The sequence below is a fragment of the Oncorhynchus gorbuscha genome, linkage group LG02 (assembly GCF_021184085.1).
Source record: "Oncorhynchus gorbuscha isolate QuinsamMale2020 ecotype Even-year linkage group LG02, OgorEven_v1.0, whole genome shotgun sequence".
NCBI lineage: Eukaryota > Metazoa > Chordata > Actinopteri > Salmoniformes > Salmonidae > Oncorhynchus > Oncorhynchus gorbuscha.
In genome coordinates, this window is record NC_060174.1 from 92763974 (window position 1) to 92783743 (window position 19770).

A 19770-nucleotide genomic window follows, 5' to 3' on the forward strand; every position below is an offset into this window, starting at 1 on the left:
TCTTGACTTTATATTGCGATTGGCAACTTTCATAAATGAGGTGCTTTTCCGCCACTGACCTCATTCGTCTTTCAGTCACCCACGTGGGTATAACCAATGAGGAGATGGCACATGGGTACCTGCTTCTATAAACCAATGAGAGGAGATGGGAGAGGCAGGACGTGCAGCGTGATCTGCGTCAGAAATAGAACTGATTTCTATTTTAGTCCTTGGCAACGCAGACTCTCATTGACGCACGAACAGTGTGGGTGCAATAATTGAAAATGTATAATTTTTGGGGACTATCTGTTGTTCCGTGTTGTGAATCTATTACTCAATTCGTTTTTATGGGTTAATAGCAGTAAGGCCAAAGGAAAATTACATCAAATATTTTGTTTATATACAGTACTAGTCAAAAGTTTGGACACACCTACTCATTCAAGGGATTTGCTTTATTTGTACTATTATCTATTATCTACAAGACATCAAAACACATAAATGTCAGGACCCGGTTACGAACCCGGGTCTCCGGAGTGAGAAACAGTCACTTAACCAACTGAGCCACAAATAGTCGGCAGAACCCAGAAGATGAGGCAGACACAGCAGTACTTGAGACGGTGTATTTAATGAAGTAAAAAGTGAAGTCCTTCAGGAAAACATGAATCTCCACAACCTCAAAAGGAATTCCACAAGAACAAAGGTAATCCTCCAAGACAAAAAGGTAAATCCACAAGGTGGTAGGTAGAGCATAAAAAGCCTCAAAAGATACTCAAAAATAAATAAACAAGAACAAAAAAAAGAATTCCACAAGAGAGTCCACCGGGATCAACAAGAGTTCACAGAATACTAGGGCTGGGTGCTAACATACAAACACAGAGCAAAGAACTGAGGAAAACTTAGGGTTTAAATACAATCAGGGGAAACGAGGCACAGGTGCAAATAATAATGGGGATTAAGGGAAAACAAAAGGTCAAAAAGCACAATGGGGGCATCTAGTGACCAAAAACCAGAACAACCCTGGCCAAATCCTGACAATAAGGAATCATATGGTAATCAAAAAAAGTGTTCAATAAATCAGCATGTGGTAACTCCTTCAAGACTGTTGGAAAAGCATTCCAGGTGAAGCTGGTTGAGAGAATGCCAAGAGTGTGCAAAGCTGTCATCAAGGCAAAGGGTGGCTACTTTGAAGAATCTCAAATATAAATATATTTTGATTTGTTTAACCTTTTTTTGGTTGCTATATCATTCCATATGTGTTATTTCATAGTATTGGTGTCTTCACTATTATTCTACCAACTGAGCCATGCTCTACCAACTGATTTTTAAATATTTTTAATCTAACTACCGCCATTCAAACAGGCTAAGTAGAAATTCCATCTTTGTCTGGAGAAGAGCAGCAAATGATATGATGAGCGATTGCAAACATATCTAAATGGTTGTTACCGCTGGTCCCAGCCCTGTATTGTAATTCATTCCAACATCGCCAAGGTAAATATGTGTAATAATAAGTTCAATGCGCCTATATTTGGAGGGAGAGCAATTGTCTAGGCTCCCAGGCCTAATCTGTTTGCAGAGATGTTTGAAATCCAATCCAACAGCTATTCAAACTTCCTTCTCTTCCCAAAACTCACATATGAATTACAGGCCTTGCTCTTCTTTCTGAAGCATTGCTTGTGTGTCGGTTAAAGCTGATCTGGGTCTAATTTATATATGCTTTTAGCGTTCTTTCTACCCCTCTTTGCTTACCCAGTGTTGTGCCTTATTAGCCACTCTCTGGGGACATGGGGTTCCAAGGACTGAGGGATTCGATATCAAAGCTAAAGTGGGCAGTGCTCTGTTGAAGTGTCGTGCTGAGGGGAATGGGTAAACTCTCCGTTACCCAGTCTTCTCCCACCAGCCTAGAGGGACAGGGAGAGGGAGAGAGTAAGTGGGTAAGAGAGACTGAGACAGACAGACAGACAGACAGACAGACAGACAGACAGACAGACAGACAGACAGACAGACAGACAGACAGACAGACAGACAGACAGACAGACAGACAGACAGACAGACAGACAGACAGACAGACAGACAGACAGACAGACAGACAGACAGACAGACAGACAGACAGACACAGACAAACAGACATACTGAGGGAGAAAGGGGAAGTCTGCGCTGTCCATACTTCTTGGAGGCTACAGGAGAGAAAGAATGACAGACCGAGGGGGGAAAAAAATTGAGATATGGTTTCTTTGACCCTCAAGACGTAGGTGGACTTGAAATTGTGCTGAAGGAGCCGGGGGCCTCAAGACAGGATATGATGACAGGATCTGAGTCAAGGTCTTGGAGCTGTCAGAGTGAGGCGCGACAAGGCTCGAAGGAGATGAAACTCTGCTGTCGCAGCATAATGTGTTTAGACAGGGACAGATGTGACGCCGGTCTCCAGAGATTCAGTGACTTTAGTTGTTTGTGGTGCGCATTGGCTCATTGGAGAGCATTCCTAGTATAGTAATCTCTAGTTTCTAGCTGGTGATGGGGTCACGAACTCCAAAACAACTCACTTGAATTGGGCTTCTATGTGCAACCACTTACACTTGATCAGAACTTACATGAATAAATCATTTTAAAAGCTTAGAAATGCTTTAGAAATGATTATAAGTTATTAATGCTTATAAATTGTAATGCTTATGTTTATGAATGTTTATACAAATAATGTATTTTTTTATGTATACCATTAACCAATATTTTGTTCATGCAGATTCATAAAAGTTATTAGCGTTACCAGTGCACCTATTGGTCTTGGTCCTTTGAGATTTTAAAAGGCACATTCAGTAGCTTTTCTTGCCCTGTGGTAGCAAAATAAAGTCTACACTATTTAGATCCTCCAGTCCTAAAACTCATACTTCAACTAGGAAGCTAATAATGATAACTCAGGTTAAAGAATGAATTATATAATATATGCATTGGGATTTCCATGCACAGCAGGATGAGTAATGACCAGTTATGTCTTGTGGAAAATACATACTCCCCTAGACTCATAATACCAAACACATCGGCCGTGTAGCGAGAATCTAGATTAATTTAGGCAAAGTGAAATGTTTGACAGCAGAGGAATTGATAGCAAATACGATATTCAAGAGCTTGAATATCCTAACTGTCTTCGCTTGCTCCACAGAGTTGCATTAACCTCACTAAAGCAATGTATTTGACCTTGTTATGAATCAATGAATTCCCTACCTCGCCTAACCTACTTTCCAACTTTAACAGCTTACTTACCATTGACATTCATATGTGTGTACTTCAGGAAAAAATATATTTGAAGTATTCTGAGGTTCATGCCACAATTGCAAAGGTCTGTGAACCATGTCAAGAGCGCAAGTTCAAAGAGGGCACAATTTCTGGTCTGACGACACCTCCATAGCGGAACACTCCAAACTAAAGTGCCTAGATTGAAGCCACTGAGGCAGTGGAGTATACTTGATGGTACTAACATTAGTGTTGCTAGCTGTGAATGCAGCATTCCATTTAATGCTGGGAACATGACAACTTATTATTCGAAACCACAAGAGACAAATACCAGCAATACCAAGTCTTCTACCCTCAAATTCACCAAGGGTTAAATATAATTGGCATTTCATCAAACAAGAGGTATAAGCCTATATAGAAATATAAATTATAATATTTCTAACTTGTAAGTTCTTTGAGTTTGACACATTTTGTCACATAGGTGACATGAAATACATGCTCCATGGGGACTGGCTATGCATATCAAATGTCATGCCGTGATGCATGTACGTTGAGGCTATGCAAATATCGGAGGAAGAAAAGCTTCCTATTTTATAACCGGAAGCCTTTAAGAACATATGAAAAGTATGACATGCATCATAAATAAAAAGGAAAACCACATCAAATGCCTGCTTGCATGATTTTCTACCAGTGCAGTTTCCCTGTAGGGTAAGTGATGTCCCAAAATGTAGATTTTTCTATTTTACCCACGGGAGACTAGAAAAGGGGGACATGTCCATCGTGTCACATGACACATGGTCACTTTATGGTGTCTATATGCATCTGCAAACATTGGTTGTTAAAATGATTCACCAATGTTTGCTCTCATGTCTGCTTTTAGTTATTGTAAGGTTGTGGTAATGCAAGCATATATTAATATTGTATATCCTTTCCTTAACAACATGACGCGGGCACTTTGCACCATGTTATCTAAAGTAGTAACATAAAATAGAATATAGAATAGAATATAGCACAAGACATGTTCTCTCACCAATGCATTTGTGTTTGTTGAGGTAGGAAGTGTGGTATGGGAGGATGGTATGCTTTTTTAGTGGGGGGTTAAATGGCGCCATGTGGTAAAGACAAGGGGTGAATACAAACACTTATTTTTGACTTAAAGAGCCATTTGATATCACACCAGGTCGTCCCCCATTGATAAAGGGCCGTAGTAGGGTGCTCCCATAGCGGGCATGAATATTAGAACCGTTTTTTAAATTTTGGGTTACCAGGTGCTGATTTTCAATCGCCAGTTGCACAGATGTCTAGAATAATCCGTTTTTCAAAAAATGGTTAAAACCTTCCATAAATCACCCAGTGCATTTTTTAAGGGCAAGGATAGTATTAAAACAGAAAAACTAAAATGATAAAACAAGTGCTTAGCACTGGGATTAAACCCATGGCCCTCTGAGCTGTAGTTTACAGCAATCATAGAACTCCATCTTTGGTGGGGAAAAATGAACATCAAATGATCAAAGCAAAATCCAGTGAATGACAACCAAAGTTATGCCCTTAATCAAGTGGGACTGCCTCAATATTTAGTTTAAATGGATTGTAATAAGCATTTAAACCTCAACCTTGGAACGAGTAGGCATAAAAAAATATTTCATGATAATTTTAATTTGCATAAAAACACTTCCATAAGTGCTGCTCCTCTCTAATTCAATTTTATTTCATGAGTCACGAGTCCTTAAAGCATTTCCCTTTCATTGCTGCCTATGTAGCCAATTATGTTGGATTTGTGACTTCTTAACCTTAACTTACCTGCGTTCACATAAACATGTCTCAGAGAGTATTGCGGTGCACAAAATGAGGTTTGCACCAAGTATTTCAAGTATCTCGCGTCCCACAACAACAGACAGCTCTCTAATGTTGTAGAGCTTCAGAGATTGAGTTTCATTATCTGAATCTACATTTAGAGGGTACTCAACCCAAGTGCAAAGGAAGAATGATTCTGACACTGAAGTGCAGGTAATTGCATAAGGAAAACCATGTATAAAGTTCCCTTCAGACACAGACAAGTCCCTCGTATCAATCTGGAAAGCAAAGACTGAGGAGAAAAGACTGAAGGAGTCTCAATTGACCATACATAGCTAATGTTACAGGTCATATGCAATGCAAACAGCCCCAATCACATTAGACGAACAATCGCACTTGTCAGGCACGGGAGATAGTCTTTGCACTTGAGATTTCTATGGTGCTATCCTAGTGTGTACGTACCTATCATCTGTAGACAAAGACAGTCTCAAGACAATTCCCAGGGGTTAAGAGGGTTGGATCAGCAATCCAAAGGTTGCTGGTTTGAAGTTATGAGCCAACTGGGTGAAAAATTATTTTACAAGCATTTCGCTACACCCCAAATAACATCTGCTAAATATGTGTATGTGACCAAGAACATTTGATTTGAAATGACACGTTGTTGTTTTTTTTAAATCCTCCCAACATGTAATTTTCATTTCAGACTGACAAGTATAGCACTCTCCAATTGAAATGAACTTGACTCCAACAATGCCTCTGCAGAACATTTAAATCTGAAACGGCCAATGCCATATGGGATGCACATAATATGTATATCAGTTTCAATGCAATATACAATACCTTATTAGGTGGAATCATATCACATTATTTCATCCTTGAGATGAAATTGCACATACTGAATATTGGAACAATCGCTTTGGAGCTTCCATTGCATGCAAATTGCATTTTTCCTAACTTCTTTTGTTTTGACACACACGCCTACAGTTGTCACTTGTCAGAGACTGTTCTCACCCTGAATCAAATTGAGGTAATGAGCATTGCAATGAATGTTATGGGATAGGCTTACCAGTTGTTAGGGAGGATTGTGAGCTTCTCTAGAGGGAAAATATTGAGTGCCTGTTTAAGAGCTCTGGTCTCTGTAACCATGGTGACATTAGTTTCTCAATGTGGAGACATTGGTGTTGCCGTAGACATCGCTCACCTAATTCTTTGAATTAAAATAATTAAATAGAGTGCAGACGTATGGGAATGGTTCATGGTTTTGCAAAATGAGTTTACTTCTTTATTGGGCTTGAGTCATCATAATTGTTTGGAGAGAGCGTGCACAGGAAGTTACTTCCAGTCTAAATAGGAATCATAATTACTGTATCTCCCACCATAGAGCGTTGGTCAAAAGTAGTGCACAATATGGGGAATAGGGTGCCTTTTGGGACAAACCCAAAACACGTCAAATTTACAGTTTCACATGTATTCAATTTAGAGTTCACATGTGAGGAAAATAATGTTTTCACCTCACTTGTGAATTGCAGTTTCACATATTAAATGTGGAATTGCAAGTTCACATGTGAAAATCAGTCACGTGAAAAAAACACATTTGTAGGTTCACATCTAAGAAAACTCCACATGAAAATCTCCCTTTCATATGTGGCATTGCAAGTTCACATGTGAAAACCAATCACATATAAAAATCTAATTTTCAGTTTCATATGTTAAAACTTTCACATTTGAACTTGCAATTCCACGTGAAAGTGAGATTTTCACATATCCGAACACTTTCATGTTTTTTTGTTGTCAGGGAAGCCACTGTATACTTCCTCTTGATCTCCATAGAAACAATAAGTGATAGAATAAGAGATAGAATAGAATAATAGATAGAATAGAATAGATAGAATAAGAGATCTCTAATAAGAGATAGAAGTCAGTTCATTCATAGGAGGTCATATTCTACCACTACTTCCCATCATGATGAATGGCTTCTGTATTTTTTTTTCATGATAAAGGGGATAGTGGTATTTAATTAGGATCCCCATTAGCTGTTGTGCAAGCAGCAGCTTTTCTTTCTGGGGTCCATATGAAAAATGAAACATGACAAGCAACTGACGTTTAGGGAAAGAGCCATGTAAAATTCCATTAGGGGAAAAAGAAACACAAAAATACATTAACATCCTTGAGAATCCAAGTACTCTGCATTATGAGTGGGAAAGCTATGTATTTGTGCACGGTTAGGTTAACGCACGTGCAACCAAGGTGTTTGTGATGATAAATGGCCTAACGATATCATTCACCGCTGATTCAATGCTGCGTGTCCCGGTACAGAGAGATGAGGTTCTGAAATCAATACCCCCTAACAACCAAATGAGCAAAAATGTTGGGCAACTCGTTTGTCACTGTGGGCTTCCCCTTAATGAACTGCTCAAATACAAGTAGCGTTCCACCCGTGAGTAAAATGCGGGTAAATAAAGGAGCCTGATGAGAAATGAGGAGAGTCAGAGTTCCTCCTCACCAGGCCTGATTGGATTTTCAACCCCCCCCCCCCCCCACCCCCACCCCCGGCTACCTGTACCTGTTCCAGTCGACTGTGTGGGTTAAATCACACAATTCAACCAGCAACCCACTCTACGATATAGAACATCAACTGAATAGATTTTCACTCAGATACAGTACATGGGGGATGTCCACAACCAACCAAGTCATCAATTATGGACCGGTTTTACCAGGGGACCAGAAGTCAATTACTCTGTTTAAATTCGGAAAGCTTGTTAATTCGGAAAATAACAAAGTGAAAACGCGAATACACATACCAGCGCTCTGCTCTGTCAACTCAATAACCATGTGGGAACGCAAAGAGTGCGGCATGTTTGATTAATGACTGATCTTTTATTAATAATATTTTCCTTCCTCTAATGAAAATAGGAGGACAAATCTTGTCTTTGCGTGGTAAAACAAAAAAAGCCAAACGGGCCCTGAGGAGCAGTATATTTTTGGGTCCCCGGTTGTCGGCCATGTCGTCTCTGTCCCGCTGTGACCCTGTGTGTGGTTGAGCTGAAGAGACTCACAGTCCCTTTGCCTGGAGATGCAACGGTCCCGGCTCAGTGTCCACTGTTGATTTGCTGTCTCTTGGCAGCAGCACTGACTATTGGCAGGGAGTCTAAATATGTCTCTTCTCCTTTGCTGTGTGGATAGAGAACCAAGACGGCATCTGCAGGAAAGGTCATGGCCACATCAGAGCAGGAGAAACCAAGGGTGTAATACCAGGCTATATACCACATTTTGTCCAAAATATGCTGTTTTTGTATGGTTGTATCATTCTATTGATGGATGTTAGACAACTGGGGCTTCAAAATGGCAGGCACACATCTCACTGAAGAGATGACCTAGCTATATAGTCGTATAGAGCTAGAGTTATTATCGTTGCTATTATGAGCAAAAAGTAAAAGGTGCAAAGGGTTAAGTGACTGATCAGGGTTATTCAGAGTTGGGCAGACATCAAGACAGAAGTGGATCATTGACTCAAGCCCGTTAGTAACCTAACCACGATGCCTTATCCCCAACCATAAAATAAATAATAAGGAATTATTACAAAAGGACATTTCCCTCTACCACCAAGAAGGGTGCCATTAAAATGTTTTGCCCGCGAGGTGGGAGGCCCCCAACCAAATCTCACTTAGGGCCCCCAAAACACTAGAAATGGCCCTGTCTGCTACATTATTTCCTGAGATGTATTGATATTATTATTATTATTATTTGTGATTGCCAACAACAACTTTCAGGGAAGACAGTCCCTACTTCAGGGGTTGGCAAAAGGCTGCCAGCATGCCAAAACCGCCTTGCGAGTGATTTCTTTTGCCCCACAAAGATTTAAGTTTGGGATATAACATTTTTTTTTTCAAATCACCAGGATTTTTACATTTAGGAACTCTGTTCAAGTATTCCCACAAAAAAAACAATACCCATGTGATCGTGTCTCAAGGTATGAAATAATTGTTATTTTCAAATACAATCTCTTTTTGGGCTTAGTTGTGGTCAATTTGCAGTGTACATATTATTATAATTATGTTCCGGCCCCCGGACCATCCACTCCAACAAAAATCAGGCTGCGGCATAATCTAGTTTCCTACACTGCCCTAGTCTATGTGGATGGCAGTCGATTTGACTTGTGTTTGACTCACTGATGCACCATGCCTATTTTTAATGAGTGGAAACCCTAAAGCTTCCTGTATTTGCATATTTGCTATATTTGCATACAGATTGTTGCACTTTTTCGCAAGAGATTGCCATTACATAACGCTGAAAGCCTCAGACGGGAACTTCTGCCATCAGCAATATGACTAACTCCCAAATTGCACACTATTCATGCATTTTGAGATTCTATGAAAAGCACAAAATAAATTTAATAAATTATTATTGTTATTATTATTATTCAATATGTATTCCACAACTACTCTATGGGCCCTGGTCAAAAGTAGTGCACTATAATGGGAATATGTAATATATAGGGAATATGGTCCCATTTTGGACACACACTATGACTGAGAAACCATAATGCTACAAACTGCAGACAGGAATTTCTGCCATCATTAATGACAATTTTTAACTACCATGTTTTGATGCAGTCCGAGTCATATTGCTTGTGAGTCTGATGTGGGTTACTCCATCATGTTTGATGATGGTTTTAATCATGTTTTTAATGTATGTCTTCTGAGGCAATCAAATCTCACTCCGCAGCCACCAGCTAGACACTCTAATGTGCTATCCATCAGTGCAGTGCAGCTATCTAAATAATGTTTCTATCCACCAGCCATCTGTCCATTCATCCATTTTGTTTGATCATTTGGAAATAAGGGGAAAACATAAAACAGATTGACTATTTCTATTATGAGCACCTAATGCATTCAGATTCTGTCTAGTTATTCTAAATTCAACTTCACCAGAAAAAGAAAAAAGAGAGAGAAGAGTAAAATCAACTTGAAACAGTTATTTGAAATGCAAAGCATAGGTCCGATGCTAATTTATTAGTGGATGAGCATCAGACCTCAATCAAGCTCAATCAATCGCAGCTAAATTAGACCTATAAAAAATGAAACATTCGAATGCCATTTGAACTCACGTCTGATTCGCACATATTCTCAAAAGCTTAAAGTCAATCGCAAACATATGACCAGTTGTGGTATTCATTCTGTAGTTACAGAAGTTCTATTTTTATTAAACCATCATTGGGGCACCGGCTATCATCACAGCAAACAGACATTTATCACAATATTTCACCTCCCTGCTCGCCCCTCCAAAGGTCCTGCTCTGGCTCCCTATTTTGCCTATTAAAGCAGAAAGACAAGTTAATGCCCCTGCCAAGGATGTCTGAGAAAGGAAGGTTTCTGTACAATTTGAAGATGCCGAGGCGAGGGTCTTTTGATGGATGGCTCAAAACAGAGGAAGGTCTAGCTTATTACTCTTCAGGGGCCACTCATTGGAGATGAGGCTTTGTATTTGGGATCGACCTACTTATTACCACTATGGTGGATCAGAAAGACAAAAAAAAAGAAGGACAAAGCATTTACAGTATACTATAGTAAGAAACAGAAAACGTAAGGAAACTCAAGGGGCCAGTTTCCAGATGGGTGAGGTTTGCACTTTTGTGACTATTGTGTTGGTCCATTGCCCAGAAAAAAAAGTATTTGAAATTATAACATATGATCCCTGGTCAGGTAGGTTTTCCAGACATTAACCATGGATTATCGTGAATAACCAACACCTATCAACCAATCAGCATCCAGGATTCAAACTACCATTTTTTTTAAGGTGTAAATATTATCTTCATATAGGGCACCAAATGTAGTATTTGGGGAAATCTGAGACATATTACATAAACTCAGGTAAACCGTAAACTATACACAAGGCTTTCACATTATGTGTAAATGTCACACTCTCTACAGTGCAAATTGAATGAATTCTGCTCAGCCGCACTCAAATGAGCAGCCAAGACCAAATGCATCTGACTGTAGTAATGAGCTGATAGTGGTGGCAAACATTGATTCCATTTTGTGCTCGAGACAGGCTGTTGTAGCTAGCCTGAGAGAGTTGTGAACACTGCTTTCCTATTTGGTTGAGTAGTGAGTCAACACTTATACAGATGAAACATGACACTGATGGATAATGCCTAAGTGGCTCAGCCAGCGAGAATGCTTAGTCATGTGGGAAGGTCCTTGGGTTTGTTGACTTGACATAAAAATATGACTCGACAGAATGCTGAGGGTTCTTAACAATGGCAGTCCTCATATATTTATGGGAGTCATTCGTCGGCCTTATTTATAACCCTGGATGCCTTCTAGGCCCTTCTAGTCTTTTTACCATCGATTTTTTAGATTTTCAAGAGGCAAATTGATTTAGATATGAACATTTAAGACAGAAAAAGACAAGCAAAAGCTCTACATTATTGAGCTCATTTTCACGCTCGGTATAATGACTGGACCAAGGTACAGCGTGCGTAGAGTTCCACATATTTTAATGAATAGAAACTCACCAAAAAAAACAAACAAGCACAAATGAACCGTGAAGCTACTGGTGTGCACACAGGCAACTATCTGTAGACAAGATCCCACAAAGAGCAATGAGGAAATGGCTGCCTAAATATGATCCCCAATCAGAGACAACGATAAACAGCAGTCTCTGATTGGGAACCATACCAGGCCAACATAAACCATTAATCATCTAGATGACCCACCCTAGTCACTATCACACCCCAACCAACAGAGAATAAACAGCTCTCTATGATCAGGGCGTGACACTCATAAAATATAGGAAGAGAGACTGGGACATTAGTGTGTGATTTTGTGGTCTCCAGCTAGGATCTCTATGCCAGAGCTCTCACTGTCTTTGTATACAGTGCAGACTACTCATCACAACTGCTTGAAATGGATGGTATTGACATTAAAGCTAAAGTCTAGGATTTGTACATCTGCTTCATAACATGGTTACAACTGGTACATCAGCTTCAAAATATGGTAACAACTATCAAATGGAGGTCATGGACTGTCTATGACAGTTGAGAGGGGTTACATGTATCTAGTCCCATCCCTCAGCTGCATATCTAAATAAGTGGCAGGCAGCTGAATAGCTGTTTTTCGAATCAAAGACTGTAGCTTTAAGACATCAGTGTTGTAAATGCAGTAAATATTTCTGCTATTGAATTAATTATTGTATATTATACAATTATTTTTAAAATGTATAAAAATTTCCCATGAATGGAGAGCACAATTTATCCTCTGACGTGTTTTTGACATGACGTTTCAGTAATGTCCTCTTACAGTATATGAAACGGGATAAAACAAACCATTCCTCTTTCATATCTATTCAAATAATAATAATAACAAATTGAAATATAGAGAGACAGAGGACATTATAGGATTCTTTAATTAGGGGAGGGGAAAACCTCGAGTCAGCGCTGAGATCCCATCTTAGGCAGATACTGTATGTGCCTCAGGGCCCAGTGAAGTTACCATCATCCCAGCTTTTCATTTTAACTACAGACAACAAACAGCATAGATGTTTCCTAATAAGATAGAGTCAGCAAGGTTCTCATCTCAGACTTGTGAACATTTTAATGGGAATGCAGAACCTGAGAGGATCCTGTCTCTATGTGTATCTCTATATACAGTGGGGCAAAAAAGTATTTAGTCAGCCACCAATTGTGCAAGTTCTCTCACTTAAAAAGATGAGAGAGGCCTGTAATTTTCATCATAGGTACACTTCAACTATGACAGACAAAATGAGGGGAAAAAAATCCAGAAAATCACATTGTAGGATTTTTAATGCATTTATTTGCAAATTATGGTGGAAAATAAGTATTTGGTCAATAACAAAAGTTTATCTCAATACTTTGTTATATACCCTTTGTTGGCAATGACAGAGGTCAAATGTTTTCTGTAAGTCTTCACAAGGTTTTCACACACTGTTGCTGGTATTTTGGCCCATTCCTCCATGCAGATCTCCTCTAGAGCAGTGATGCTTTGGGGCTGTTGCTGGGCAACATGGAATATAAATTCCCTCCAAAGATTTTCTATGGGGTTGAGATCTGGACACTAGTTAGGCCACTCCAGGACCTTGAAATGCTTCTTACGAAGCCACTCCTTCGTTGCCCGGGCGGTGTGTTTGGGATCATTGTCATGCTGAAAGACCCAGCCACGTTTCATCTTCAATGCCCTTGCTGATGGAAGGAGGTTTTCACTCAAAATCTCACAATACATGGCCCCATTCATTCTTTCCTTTACAGGGATTAAGTCGTCCTGGTCCCATTGCAGAAAAACAGCCCCAATGCATGATGTTTCCACCCCCATGCTTCACAGTAGGTATGGTGTTCTTCGGAATGCAACTCAGCATTCTTTGTCCTCCAAACACGACGAGTTGAGTTTTTACCAAAAAGTTATATTTTGGTTTCATCTGACCATATGACATTCTCCCAATTTTCTTCTGGATCATCCAAATGCTCTCTAGCAAACTTCAGACATACCTGGACATGTACTGGCTAAAGCAGGGGGTCACGTCTGGCACTGCAGGATTTGAGTCCCTGGCGGCATAGTGTGTTTCTGATGGTAGGTTTTGTTATTTTGGTCCCAGCTCTCTGCAGGTCATTCACTAGGTCCCCACGTGTGGTTCTGGGATTTTTGTTCACCGTTCTTGTGATCATTTTGACCCCACGGGGTGAGATCTTGCGTGGAGCCCCGGATCGAGAGAGATTATCAGTGGTCTTGTATGTCTTCCATTTCCTAATAATTGCTCCCACAGTTGATTTCTTCAAACCAAGCTGCTTACCTATTGCAGATTCAGTCTTCCCAGCCTGGTGCAGGTCTACAATTTTGTTTCTGGTGTCCTTTGACAGCTCTTTGGTCTTGGCCATAGTGGAGTTTGGAGTGTGACTGTTTGAGGTTGTGGACAGGTGTCTTTTATACTGATAACAAGTTCAAACAGGTGCCATTAATACAGGTAGTGCTGGACAGAGGAGCCTCTTAAAGAAGTTGTTACAGGTCTGTGAGAGCCAGAAATCTTGCTTGTTTGTAGGTGACCAAATACTTATTTTCAACCATAATTTGCAAATAAATTCATTAAAAATCCTACAATGTGATTTTCTGGATTTTTTTTCTAATTTTGTCTGTTATAGTTGAAGTGTACCTATGATGAACATTACAGGCCTCTCTCATCTTTTTAAGTTGGAGAACGTGCACAATTGGTGGCTGACTAAATACTTTTTTGCCCCACTGCATATTGGAGGAGCTGGAGACTCATAGGGCAGGGGTTCTCAAACCTCTCCTCAGGGACCCCCAGCCATTCCATGTATTTGAACTATTCCACAGCTAGCACACCTGATTCAAATAGTCAACTAATAATCAAACCCTTGACTCTGAGAATCAGGTGAGTTAGTTCAGGGCTATAACTAAATTGTGAAACGTCTGGGGGTCCCCGAGGAGAGGTTTTGAGAACTACTGTCATATAGAATTTAATTGAGCATGACCACAAGGCCCATAAAGACGGCCCAGTCCATCACCGGGGCCATGTCCCCACCCATACAGAACATCTACTCAAAGCGGTGCCTAAGGAAGACCCGCAACATCATCAAGGACCCTACACACCCCAGCCACAAACTATTCACTCCCTTGTCGTCAGGCAGACAGTATTCAAGCATTGGGTCTTGGACCACCAGGCTCAGAGACCGTCTCTACCCACAAGCCATCAGAATGCTGAACACTTTAACAGGACTCACCATCTGCACTGACTCTCTGCACCTTAGCACACACACACACACACACACACACACACACACACACACACACACACACACACACACACACACACACACACACACACACACACACACACACACACACACACACACACACACACACACACACACACACACACTGTAAATTCATGATATACACACATCGACTGCTGCTACTAGACTTTTATTTATTATTGATTTATACCGCACATTTAAAAAAACGTTGCGCTCCAAATCCCCCTTCCCCCGACACGTGTAAATATTGTACTGTAAATTGTTGAGTGAGTAGATATCTGGCATATCTTGTCGTTGCTAAGTCTAAAAAACACTTGAGGCAAAATAAATCTGATTTGACCATTGAGACACAAGTCACATGGCCAGGAATCAGATTTGTATCCGATTTCAAACCACCTTTGAATATGGTTTGAATCTGACCTGAAGATATTCGATTCCATGTGCTCTCTGTCTCTTCAGACTGATGAAAAATAATTGGATATCACTTCAAACTGCCAGTGTGAACAAGGCTTATGAATCCTAATCAGAGAGGCCATATACTCTGAATGTATTTATGTTGCATATACAGCATTACCAACCAAATTTAATTGTATTTGTCACATGTGCCAAATACAACAGGTGTAGACTTCACCTTAAAATGCTTACTTTCCCAACAATGCAAAGTTAAAAAGTAAGAAAATTGGCTGCATGGCGGCACACTCACGCAGGAGGATTCTGCTCTCCAACCGGCTGGATGCCCTAATGGATGGCGTTGCCTGCCTGTGAGCTACGTGGGAGAACTGTGCTTCCAGCTACTGGTTGTGTGTGTGTATGTGTGTGTGACTTTTTGTGTCAGTGTGACAATGGAACCAAAGGAGGCCTTTGTAGCCAATTGGCCTGTTCATTGTATTACAGTTTATTATGTTACTTCATTGTAATATTGTTAACTGCTATATCCAGATATTGTATTTTAATTACTAATCATTCATTTACATTACATTTACATTTAAGTCATTTAGCAGACGCTCTTATCCAGAGCGACTTACAAATTGGTGCATTCACCTTATGACATCCAGTGCATATTCCTCTTTATTATGTAATTTGTAATTTCAGAAAACCACACACACACACATTTAGAACCCCCACTGAATATACTGTAATTGTCAGTAAACATCATAACTGGAACTGCAGTTGCTGACATCTTTCTTCCCAAAGAATGAGGCCAGATTTTGTATGACTAGCTAAATGTAAATAATGTACACTCCTTTACAAGTGGTCCTTCGAGTAGCTGAATTAGTACATCAGCTGCATACTCCAGTTATTATGATGGACAACAACAGCCAACACAGTGTTCCCGTCCCAGCAGGGCCCGACACATCTGGAGGACTATGTGTTGAGCTTCAGTCCACAGCACCATGTTCTACCAGCAGTGATGAAGCCATCCTACATGACTACAACAGATGCATCACTTCCCAGTCAGGGGACCTGCATCAACTATTCAACTCCCCAGGTCCAGAAGAAAGAACACAAGGACAAGAGATGGTGATGCATGGAGACATGCATTATGGACATGAGCAAGCAGATGAAGGAACTCTGTTGTTATGGGCAAATACAGCACGAGTGCCCTACCCCTACTACACATATCTCAGCAGCCCATGTCAATACCCCTCAATACAGCAGCCTCACCTGTAGCCTATCCCCATCCAAGCCCAAACACTAATACCGGGAGTCAGCCCAATTCACTCCCCAGTGAGAAATCTTACTGCTGCACAAGTTGAGTTGACAACGAGTTCCAGCTCCTCAGCCAGAGCCCCAGCCAATCCAGCCCATCCGGCCAGCATCACTGATTAGGCCACCACCAGGTCTAGGACTAGGTCCAGCTCAGCCTTCCCAGACACCTCCATGTCCTGGACCACAGCACCTACACCCAGCGAAGCCTGCCCAGTCACCTCAGTACGGGCCACAGCCAGCTCTACAATTCAGACAACAACCAGCTCCACAACCCAGGCCACAACCGGTCCCTCAACCTGGGCCACAACTAGCTCCACAGCCACAGACTCCTGCACCATAGCCTGTGCCACTCTCTCCCTATCCATTGCCTCCTGCTGTACCCAGCATGATGGAGATGGCCATTGCGTCATACTCAGTATACCCAAGCTTAAACTCACCATCTTTAGCTCCGGCAAGGAGAGTGACTGTCATGTTAAAGAAGGGACTGAACAGTGTACTTGACCCACATAGGCACCTAACAGAGGAATACAAATACCAGGTGCTGCTAGATCACCTTCAGCTGCACAGTGCCTACCAGATGGCTAAATGGTATGGGAATGGCCCAACACAATATACCAAATCCATGTAGGTTCACAACCTCTTTAGGATCCACCCCTTTTTTTCCAATTTACCTAAAATGACATACCCAAATCTAACTGCCTGAAGCTCATGATCCTGAAGCAATGATATGCATATTATTGACAGGATTCAAATCAAATCCAATCAAATCCAATTTTATTTGTCACATACACATGGTTAGCAGATGTTAATGCGAGTGTAGCTAAATGCTTGTGCTTCTAGTTCCGACAATGCAGTGATAACCAACAAGTAATCTAACTAACAATTCCAAAACTACTGTCTTATACACAGTGTAAGGGGATAAGGAATATGTACATAAGGATATATGAATGAGTGATGGTACAGAGCAGCATACAGTAGATGGTATCGAGTACAGTATATACATATGAGATGAGTGTGTAGACAAAGTAAACAAAGTGGCATAGTTAAAGTGGCTAGTGATACATGTATTACATAAGGATGCAGTCGATGATGTAGAGTACAGTATATACATATGCATATGAGATGAATAATGTAGGGTAAGTAACATTATATAAGGTAGCATTGTTTAAAGTGGCTAGTGATATATTTACATCATTTCCCATCAATTCCCATTATTAAAATGGCTGGAGTTGGGTCAGTGTCAATGACAGTGTGTTGGCAGCAGCCACTCAATGTTAGTGGTGGCTGTTTAACAGTCTGATGGCCTTGAGATAGAAGCTGTTTTTCAGTCTCTCGGTCCCAGCTTTGATGCACCTGTACTGACCTCGCCTTCTGGATAATAGCGGGGTGAACAGGCAGTGGTTCGGGTGGTTAATGTCCTTGATGATCTTTATGGCCTTCCTGTAACAACGGGTGGTGTAGGTGTCCTGGAGGGCAGGTAGATTGCCCCCGGTGATGCGTTGTGCAGTCCTCACTACCCTCTGGAGAGCCTTACGGTTGAGGGCGGAGCAGTTGCCGTACCAGGCGGTGATACAGCCCGCCAGGATGCTCTCGATTGTGCATCTGTAGAAGTTTGTGAGTGCTTTTGGTGACAAGCCAAATTTCTTCAGCCTCCTGAGGTTGAAGAGGCGCTGCTGCGCCTTCTTCACGACGCTGTCAGTGTGAGTGGACCAATTCAGTTTGTCTGTGATGTGTATGCGAGGAACTTAAAACTAGCTACCCTCTCCACTACTGTTCCATCGATGTGGATAGGGGGAAGTTCCCTCTGCTGTTTCCTGAAGTCCACAATCATCTCCTTAGTTTTGTTGACGTTGAGTGTGAGGTTATTTTCCTGACACCACACTCCGAGGGCCCTCACCTCCTCCCTGTAGGCCGTCTCGTCGTTGTTGGTAATCAAGCCTACCACTGTTGTGTTGGAACATTGGAACAGAAACACTTTGAAGTTTGTGGAAATGTGAAACTAATGTATGAGAATATAACACATTATATCTGGTAAAAGATAATACAAAAAAACATGTTTTTTTCTTTGTATCATCATCTTTGAAATGCAAGAGAAAGGGCTAAATTAATTAATCTAGCCCAGGCGCAATTTAGACATTGGCCACTAGATGGCAGCAGTGCATGTGCAAAGTTTTTGACTGATCCAAATGAACTATTGCATATCTAATCAAAATGTAAAAACAAATGTGCCTAATTGGTTTATTCATACATGTTCAAGTTCATAATTGTGCACTTACCTCAAACAATAGCATGTTATTATTTCACTGTAATAGCCACTGTAAATTGAACAGTGCAGTTAGTTTAACAAGAATGTAAACTTTCTGCCTATATCAGATATGTCTATGTCCTGGGAATTTTGGGGGTTTCTTACAACCTCAGGCTAATCACATTAGCCTACGTTAGCTCAACCATCCCGAGGACAGGACACAGATCCTGTATTAAGCAGAGGTACGGTCAACCCAGACAACTGGTCCAGGGAAAACTAAAGGCTGTCCTGAACTCTCCTGCTGTCAAGCTCGGCGACGCCCAGGGGTTTGAAGATTTTGCCTCAGCCGTTACATTAACACACTAGTGCTGCTTCCAGGGCTGAACTAAGGTGTAGTTCCCACGTTGACACACTGCTCACCAAGCTGCCCTCCAGCTACAGAGACAGTTTCACTGATCACTGTATATCCCTGGGAATCATCTGCAGTGGCACAGACCAAATCTACACACACTACCAGATCTCAAGTCTCCCGGTGAGCTACAGAGGCTAGCCAGCCAGACTCCCCACGAGTGGACTTCAGAGATCAAGTAAGCCACAGAAACCCAAGATGGCTACCATCTACCTCAACAGCGAACAGGAGACACAGAGTGTTCCTCCTCCAACATGCAGTTCTTCATTTCATGACTCCGGTTCTACTTCCACACCCAGGAGGAGTAAGTACAAGCCTTTCTACCCTTACTGTGGTTCTGAGGAGCACTTCCTAAACTCCTGTGCAGACTTCATTGAGTTGAACCCTGCTCAACGGGCTACATGGGTCTAGGACAAAAAACTACTGCTGGCGGTGTGGAAGAGACCACAAGACAGAGTATTGCACGCTTAAGAAATCCTGTCTAGCCTGTGGTGATCCTGACTGTCCTACATGACATGGCCATCACACAAAGCCAAGCCCAGGCTGTCGGCACACTCACCACTAGCGTTCACCTCAACCAGTCCAGCCACTCAGGTCAAGTCCTGCTTAAGGTTGTCCCAGTTC